Raw genomic sequence first — 8,240 nt, forward strand, 5'->3', positions numbered from 1 at the left:
CAGCTAACCCATGGTGGCTCTCTTTCCTTCTTCTATCCCTTGGTAGCTTCTTCCCTCTCTTCTCTTTCTCATGGTGCTCTCCCTCCAAACCCTGTGAAACCTATGTCTCTGTTGCCCAGCTATTGCTGTTAGCATCTTTATTCACCAATCAGAATTAACTTGGGGGCAGGGTCCCAGGGACTATGTGCAGACTCCAGGTCTTGAGGGCCGCACTTAACATTGCAATAGACAGTAAAAGACAAAATCTCAACTATTTTCTTTTTTGTTGTTTGATTAATCTTTTAAAATAGGCCGGGGCGGTGGTGGCGCACGCCTTTAATCCCAGCACTCGGGAGGCAGAGGCAGGCGGATTTCTGAGTTTGAGGCCAGCCTGATCTACAGAGTGAGTTCCAGGACAGCCAGGGCTACACAGAGAAACCCTGTCTCGAAAAAACTAAAAAAAAAAAAAAAAAAAAAAAAAAAAAATCAAATGATTTTATTTTACTCTTATTATTTTGTTTTTTATTTCAAATGTTTCAAATGTATTGGTTTTGCTTGCAAGAATGTCTGCGTACCACTTGCAAACCTGATGCTTACCGAGGTCAGAAGGGGTCAGAACTCCTGGAGCTGGAGTTACAGATAGGTATGAGTTGCCCCGCGGGTACTAAGAATCAAACTTAGATCCTCTGGAAAAACAGCAGTGAAGTTAACCATTAAACCATATCTCCATCCCCTTAGGGGCTTTTCCCCCCTTAAATCACTTTTATCTCATTTTTCTCTGTTTACTAACCACAGGTTAGTCCATAGGTTCCAAGTTTTGTTGTTGTTGGTTGGTTGGTTTGGTTTTATCCCATGAAAGGCTCTCTAGCATAGATCTAATTTCACTGTCTTTTCCATGTATCCTGCTATCCTCACATAAGCAAATCCCTTCTTTCTTTCTTTCTTTCTTTCTTTCTTTCTTTCTTTCTTTTTTTTTTTTTTTTTTGGTTTTTCGAGACAGGGTTTCTCTGTGTAGTTCTGGCTGTCCTGGAACTCACTCTGTAGACCAGGCTGGCCTCGAACTCAGAAATCCGCCTGTCTCTGCCTCCCAAGAACAAATCCCTTCTAAGAAACCACATGGACCTAAACCATTTTTTTACTATACCTAGTAGTGTCCACGCAGCCTCCATGGTTACCTGCTCACATTCTGACCTGTGACTATGTGGTACTCTCTCAGACAGAAAGTTTTTTTTTTCAACCTTTGACTTTTTTTAGGGTGTCTGTGTGCCCAGGCACCAGACACCACCCACCGAGGAGGCAGTACCATCCCATTGTATAGAAAGGACCACAGCCTGACTGGGATTTGCCCCTCAGGCTCCCCACCCAGACCTTCCCTCTAGGTAGAGCGCTCATCTGTGGTTATGTATCTCAGCACCCATTGTAGGGCCCGTGTTACTGTTGACACAGCAAGAAGATGATGACACCATCAGGAGTGCCGGACCAGGTGGATGTTGTTGTCATTCCCTGTCAATTAAAGAACTAAAAGGCAGGAAAGACTTGGGAGGCAGAGGCAGGTGGATTTCTGAGGCCAGCCTGGTCTACAGAGTGAGTTCTAGGACAGCCAGGGCTACACAGAGAAACCCTGTCTCAAAAAAAAAAAAAAAAAAAAGGCAGGAAAGAAATGTTACCAGGATCTTGGGGTTCCCATTTTGGGGTTCTTACTTCCATTGATAAAATAATTTAACAAGCTAGAAAAATAGATGAGTGGTTAATGGCACTGGCTGTTCTTCCAAATTCCCAGCACCAACACAGCAGCCCACAAACACCTGTAACTCCAGCTCCAGGATATCTGATGCCCTGATACCCTTTTCTGGCAAACACACAGCCAGAACATCCATACATGTAAAACAATATAAATATTTCTAAAATAAAATAAAAGCATACTAAAGTCTGGCCAGCATCTGAAAGAAGTACAGAATAGTTACAGCTTCCAAGTTAGGATGCAGAAAGGTGAGCAGACCCAGATGAACCCTGTGATAGCTCACTGAGACTGCACTAGGAGGCAGAAATTCTTGGAAGGAAAAGCACATTGTCTGAAGGTAAACCCACCCCTTAGGGTGGTCCCCAGCCAAGTCCTTGACATGCCCCGCTGGGTTAACCATTCAGGAAGGAGACAGGGCATGTTGCCACCTAGAAGTAGATCCATTCTTTACAAAGGAACACTATTTCATGCCATAAAGGGAAAAGCAACCATATCTGGATCCCCCTAGATGGATGCCTTGCCTTGCTACCCATATCCAGAACCATGTAGTCACTCCTCTCTTCCTTCTTTCTTTCCTTCTTTTCTTCTTCCTTCTTTCCTTCCTTTCTTTCTTTCATTTTTGGTTTTTCTGGACAGGGTTTCTCTGTGTAGCCCTAGCTGTCCTGGAACTCACTCTGTAGACCAGGCTGGACTCGAACTCACAGAGATCCGCCTGCCTCTGCCTCCTGAGTGCCAGGATTAAAGGTATGTGCCTCCACCCTCACTCTGCCCAGTTTTATCTTTGCATTCTTTGGTCCCTGTTCCCAGTTATGCTGTGTGACACTATTGCTAGGGAGACATGAACAATGTCAATAGCAGACCAAAGTAAGGATACCACCATAGTCCAATTTGATGAGCCAATTGTCAGTAAACCCTGCTGCTAAGGTCAAAGTCTAATATTACCAGAAAGCCCTGAACTCAGTGCAAAATGGTGGACTCCGTCTGTCATGGGGCTTCTCCTTCTCTGACCTTGTCTGGGAAGCTCAAAACCCCCATACTCTCTGCCTGTGGAGTGTCACATAGCCTTGGTAAGATTACAGGTTCAGCATCCTTTCTTCCATAAGAAAACCATTTAGCAAGCGCCTGAGATTACTGGACTGCCTCCTGGTGCTAATGAGGCACCTCAATACCTTAACCTTCAGCCAATAACACACACACACACACACACACACACACACACACACATCCCTTGATTCACCCTGAATAAAGTTGGTCTACCTGAAGCTGATCCCAGAATGTCATCATTTCCATTTCATATGTACAGGCTTCCAAATTTCCCATCTGTCACCCCTGCTCCATTTGTCCTTATGGACCAATATTGGCCAATGATCTCTGGGATCAGGGAGGATCATACCAGTAAGTTTATTGGGGTTATTATAGGAGCAGAAATAATTCAAAGAGCTATATCACTAAAACTCCACCCCAAGATAGGTGGGCATTCACTACACAACTTGCTCATAGCTCAACAGGTTGGAGAGTGTCCTTTCCAAGTGGTTCAATTGGTTTGACCCTCTTCTAGGGAGAACTGCTTGTCTTTGCTCCTTCTAGGCAGTTTGGCTTGTCTGAGAGTGTCTTTAACTGTCCTTCCTGCTTATATAAGTTTGAGGTGGGAGGGGCTTAGTAAATCTAGTCAGTTTCAGGGACTTCCTAGTGCTATTGAATTTTTTTACTTTCTGAGCTTTCCTGCAGGATGGAATGTTTTACCTTCCTTTAGAATATCCTGAGTCAAAAAAAAAAAAAGAATATCCTGAGTCTTAAAAGAGTTCCTCTCCAAGGCTGAATGGGCTCCCACACCCCAAGTTTTAAGATACTTCTTTGTGTGTGTGTATGGGTGTTTTGCCTAAATGTATGTGTGCCACATGTGTACAATGCCTGTGGAACCAATAGAGGTATCATATCCCCTGAAATTTGGGCTTCAAATTATGACACGCCACTTGAGTATTGGGAACCAAACTCAGATCAGAAGAGCATTAAATGCTCTTAACTGTTGAGCCATTCAGTCCCAAGATGGAATCTTATTGGAATTTCTTGTTGGAGATCCACAAGCATGCGGCACAGAGAGCTAATGGAAAGGTATGGGCTTTTGAAACCTCAAAGTCTACCCTCAGTAACACTCCCTCCACACTTCTGAATCCTTCCTAAACAATTCCAGTTCCACCAACTTGGAATCAACCATTCAAACACATGAACCCATGGGGGCTATTCTCATTCAAACCACCACACTGCTCCTAAAAAGTATCCTCTGGCATCCACAACTACTGTCTTTGTGGCTGTGCTTTTTTTAAAACAAACATTTATTTACTTGCTATTTATTTGTTTTCAGTGGTGAAGCTCAAACCCAGGTGTGGTGGTTTTAATGACATGGTCCCCAGAAATTTCCTGTATTAGAAAACTTGGTCCCCAGTTGGTGGTGCTGTTGAGAGAAATGTAGGAGGTGTGGCCTTGTGGAGGCTTTGAGTATATAAAGCCTCAAGCCATTCCCAATGTTCCCTTCCCATCTGCTTTGTGCTCTTCAGTCAGGATGTAAGCTCTCAGCATCCTGCTCAAGCTACTGCACTGCTGCTTGCTGCTACACTCCCCCACCATGATGGACTCTTATCCCTCTGGAACTATAAGACAAACACTTTATTCTGTAACATTATGTATTGCCTTGATCACAGTATTTTATCATAGCAGTAGGGCAGTAGCTGATAGTCTGGGGCTTTATTCTTGCTGGACAAGTGCTCCTCCAGTGAGGTGCACCCCAAGCTATTTTGTCTTGTTTTTGTTTTTGAAACAGGATCTCATATGTCCCAGGCTGGCCTCAAATTTATTGCAACCAACAATGGCCTTTAACAACAACTTTCTTCCTTCTCTTCCTCCTCTTCCTTATCTCATTCTTCTGTTAAGACAGAGTCTTACCGTGTTGCCTTGGCTAGTCCACTAGTCTGGAACTTGCTGTATAGTCTCGGGTGGCCTCAAGTTCAGAGAAATACCCCTGCTTCTTCTGTCTTAGTGCTGGTATTAAAGAAGGCATGAGGACTGGAGAGATGGCTCAGCGGTTAAGAGCACTGACTGCTCTCTTCTAGAGGTCCTGAGTTCAATTCCCAGCAACCATATGGTGGCTCACAAACCATCTATAATGGAATCTGATGCCCTCTTCTGGTGTGTCTGAAGGGAGCAACAGTGACTCACATACAAAAAATAAACTTTTAAAAAAGAAGAAGGAGGCATGAGACACCATGCCCAGCGTCGTCTTGAGCTTATCCTCCCGCCTCAAGTTCCCCAATGCTGAGATCATAGGCTTGTGGTACTGAGGTGTCATAGCATGCAGGGAAATGAACCTAGTGAAGAGGTGAGAATGAAAACTCAGCTCAGTTTGACTTACATAAACTGGATCAAACAAGATTCTAGAGTGTCTAATGCCAGGTAGTTTACTGCCAGCATATTTAAACACAGGAGAATCTGGGGAAATGTTTCCAGGTAACAGTCATTCCAGTTCTAGGGGCACAATAAGCTTACGGTGTGGGTACACAGAAACTCATGTGCAAAGTACATGTGACCTTGAAGATGGGTTTTGTAGCTTAAGAGTATAGAATCTGGCGTGGTCTCTGACCAGGATATCATAGCAGTCGGCAGGTTGTAATGTATATGTGACATCTCTCCCAAGGATGGGTTCTACCAACTGAGAGCTAAAGATAAAGGTGTAGGGAAGAAGAGTCTCAGGGATTTGGGTGAGATCTGCCTCTACAGGTAGCAAAATGTCACCAGGTTGTTAACAATATGTACTCCTAACTTTCTGGATGGAATGCAGGTATTTTCTTTTCTCCATTGAAGAGACACCCCTGTGTGACTAATATTCCTGGTTTCCCTAGTAATCTATGGGCACCCTCAATACACCACCATTCCTACTTTATGTGCTGCTGGGCACTGAACCTAGAACTATGCCAGGCAGACATTTTACCTACTGAGCCACATTCCCGGCTTTGTTTTGTTAAAAGTTTTGTTTAGCTTGGAACAGACAACACCAGACCAAATGGCTCTAAAGGGGAGGGGGTTTACTCAGGGCAGAGGGCAAAGGTAGGGAGAGAAACGGGAGAAGATGATGGAGAAAGAGGAGAGAGAGGGGAGAGAGAAGTGGAGGCTGGCCATGACTATGTGGAGAGAGGGGGAAGGGAAGGGAGGAAGGGCGAGGAGAAGCTAGAGGCAAGAGAGTAAGAGAGTAAGAGAGAGAGGAGGAGGCAAGCAGCCCCTTTTAGAGTGGGCACACCTACCTGGCTGTTGCCAGGTAACTGTGGGGAGGAGCATACCTGGCTGTTGTCAGATAACTGTGGAGGTGGAGTTTAGACAGAATACTAACAGACATAGCTGAACATCTGCCCTTTCTCGCTTGGAGTCTTGGGGTTCCAGGCTCATGCCCATCCAAGAACCAAGATACCCTTATGCAGTCCCACAAACAACAACAAAGCAGATTGAGCTGGGGTTGTAGCTCAATGCTAAATCACATTTGTAGCATGTATAAGTGCTAAATTAAATTCCTAGCTTTGAAACAAATCATTGGTAATAACACCTCCCCCCCAAGAAGACTACTCTGTGCTTAATTCTTTCCCTAGACTGACACTCGTAAGCAGGCAGAGCTTTGCAGCCTTTGCACCGAACTCCCTGAAGAAGCTCTGCACAGTTGTGAGAGTTTATGCATATAAATGATTTTCAGGATCATAGAAAAGGTTGCTTTTCCTGAAACGGACTGAGGGAAACCTTAGTCCACACTGGCTTGATAGTCTGACACAGTAATCTTTCTTTCTTGATGACAAAACACAATTTCATCTTGTCTCCATGGAGCACATGGAGAAAGATCTCCCAGAAAGATTTCTGAAGAAAATACTCCTTTTGCTATTAAAAGGGACAGGGCCCATTCAGATGGCTTGGTGGATAAAGGCACCTGCTGTGAACCCTGACAACCTGAGCTCAATCCCTGAATCCACATGAAAGTCAGAGGTGAGAACTGATTTTACAAAGCAGATCCCTGACCTCCACACAGCACCATGGTGTGTGTGGTCTCCACGAGCTACTAATAACACATCTTTTAAAAGATTCACTTCGGCCGGGCGGTGGTGGTGCACGCCTTTAATCCCAGCATTTGGGAGGCAGAGGCAGACGGATTTCTGAGTTCGAGGCCAGCCTGGTCTACAGAGTGAGTTCCAGGACAGCCAGGGCTACACAGAGAAACCCTGTCTCGAAAAACCAAAAAACAAAAAAGCAAAAAAACAAAAAACAAAAAAAATTCACTTCAATTCCCAGCAACCACATGGTGGCTCACAACCATCTGTAATGGGATACGATGCCCTCTTCTGGTGTGTCTGAAGACAGCTACAGTGTACTCATATAAATAAAATAAATACATCTTTAAAAAAAAGATGTATTTATTTTATGTGTATTGAGTGTTTTGCCTGTGCATATGTATTTACACCATGTGTATGTCCAGTACCCAGGAGATCAGGAATGGCAGGATCCCATCAAACTGGAGTGGTTGGGAGCCACCATGTGTGTCCTTCATCAAAGCAATTTTCTAGCCCCAATAATACATTAAAAGAGGGGAATTAAGGCGCTTACAATTAGGTGTGATATTGTACTCATGTGTAATCCCAGCACTTTGAAGGCAGCTAGGGCTTCATAGGAAACCCTGGTCCAAAAAACAAAACAAAAACAAAAACCAACCAAACAAAAACAAACAAAAAACCTTGCAGGACTGGGGATGTAGCTCAGTGCTGGAGCATGGGCCAGGCACAGATAAGTCCTGATCCATAGCATTGCTAACTAACTAACTCCTTAAGGTGGGACACCAACAAGAAAACAGAGCTCTTGGAGCAAGTGTTGTCCTGACTGGGAGTGAGGGTTGAGATGGTAGAACCCTGTTTCTGACTTCTCCATTACTCTGAATAAAATCAAAATCCTAATGAAGTTACAACAGGGAAAATCACACAGAAGCCGCTCCAGAGACTGGCTCTTCCATCTGCCGAGCAGGCTTTCCCCCCACTGCATGTCCTGGGAAGCGACAAACCCTCTTATTGCTTTTGAAAGGGAGTTTATAGCTTCAGCCACAAGTGTACTGGCTTCCCCATGGCTGCTGCTGAGGAGTAATCCTCCACAGACCCTGAGTCGCTGCTTCAGGTACAGATCCGGCTGTTGTAGGGGTTAGAGCTGACCTCAGTCCTCACTGCTTTTCGAGTAGGTGTGGTGCTAGGAGTTGACTGGGAGGACCTGGACGGTGCAGGGGCTTAATCATAAATGATCTTCTGTGACTTTTCCTGTGGAGATGTGAACTAATGTCTGTCCACCTTAAATAACATGCTCCAAGAGATCGGAGACAATTCTACCAAGTCCACTCACAGGCCTACAGATTTGGTCTTTTAATGTGTCATGCATGCCTTGAAACCCCCACTGGTACTTTATTATTTCATCCTAATAGGACGGTGGGAGAAGGAAGAGGGGGGAAAGGGGG

This window comes from Grammomys surdaster, unplaced genomic scaffold (assembly GCF_004785775.1).
Source record: "Grammomys surdaster isolate TR1022 unplaced genomic scaffold, NIH_TR_1.0 358, whole genome shotgun sequence".
In the NCBI taxonomy this organism is placed as follows: domain Eukaryota; kingdom Metazoa; phylum Chordata; class Mammalia; order Rodentia; family Muridae; genus Grammomys; species Grammomys surdaster.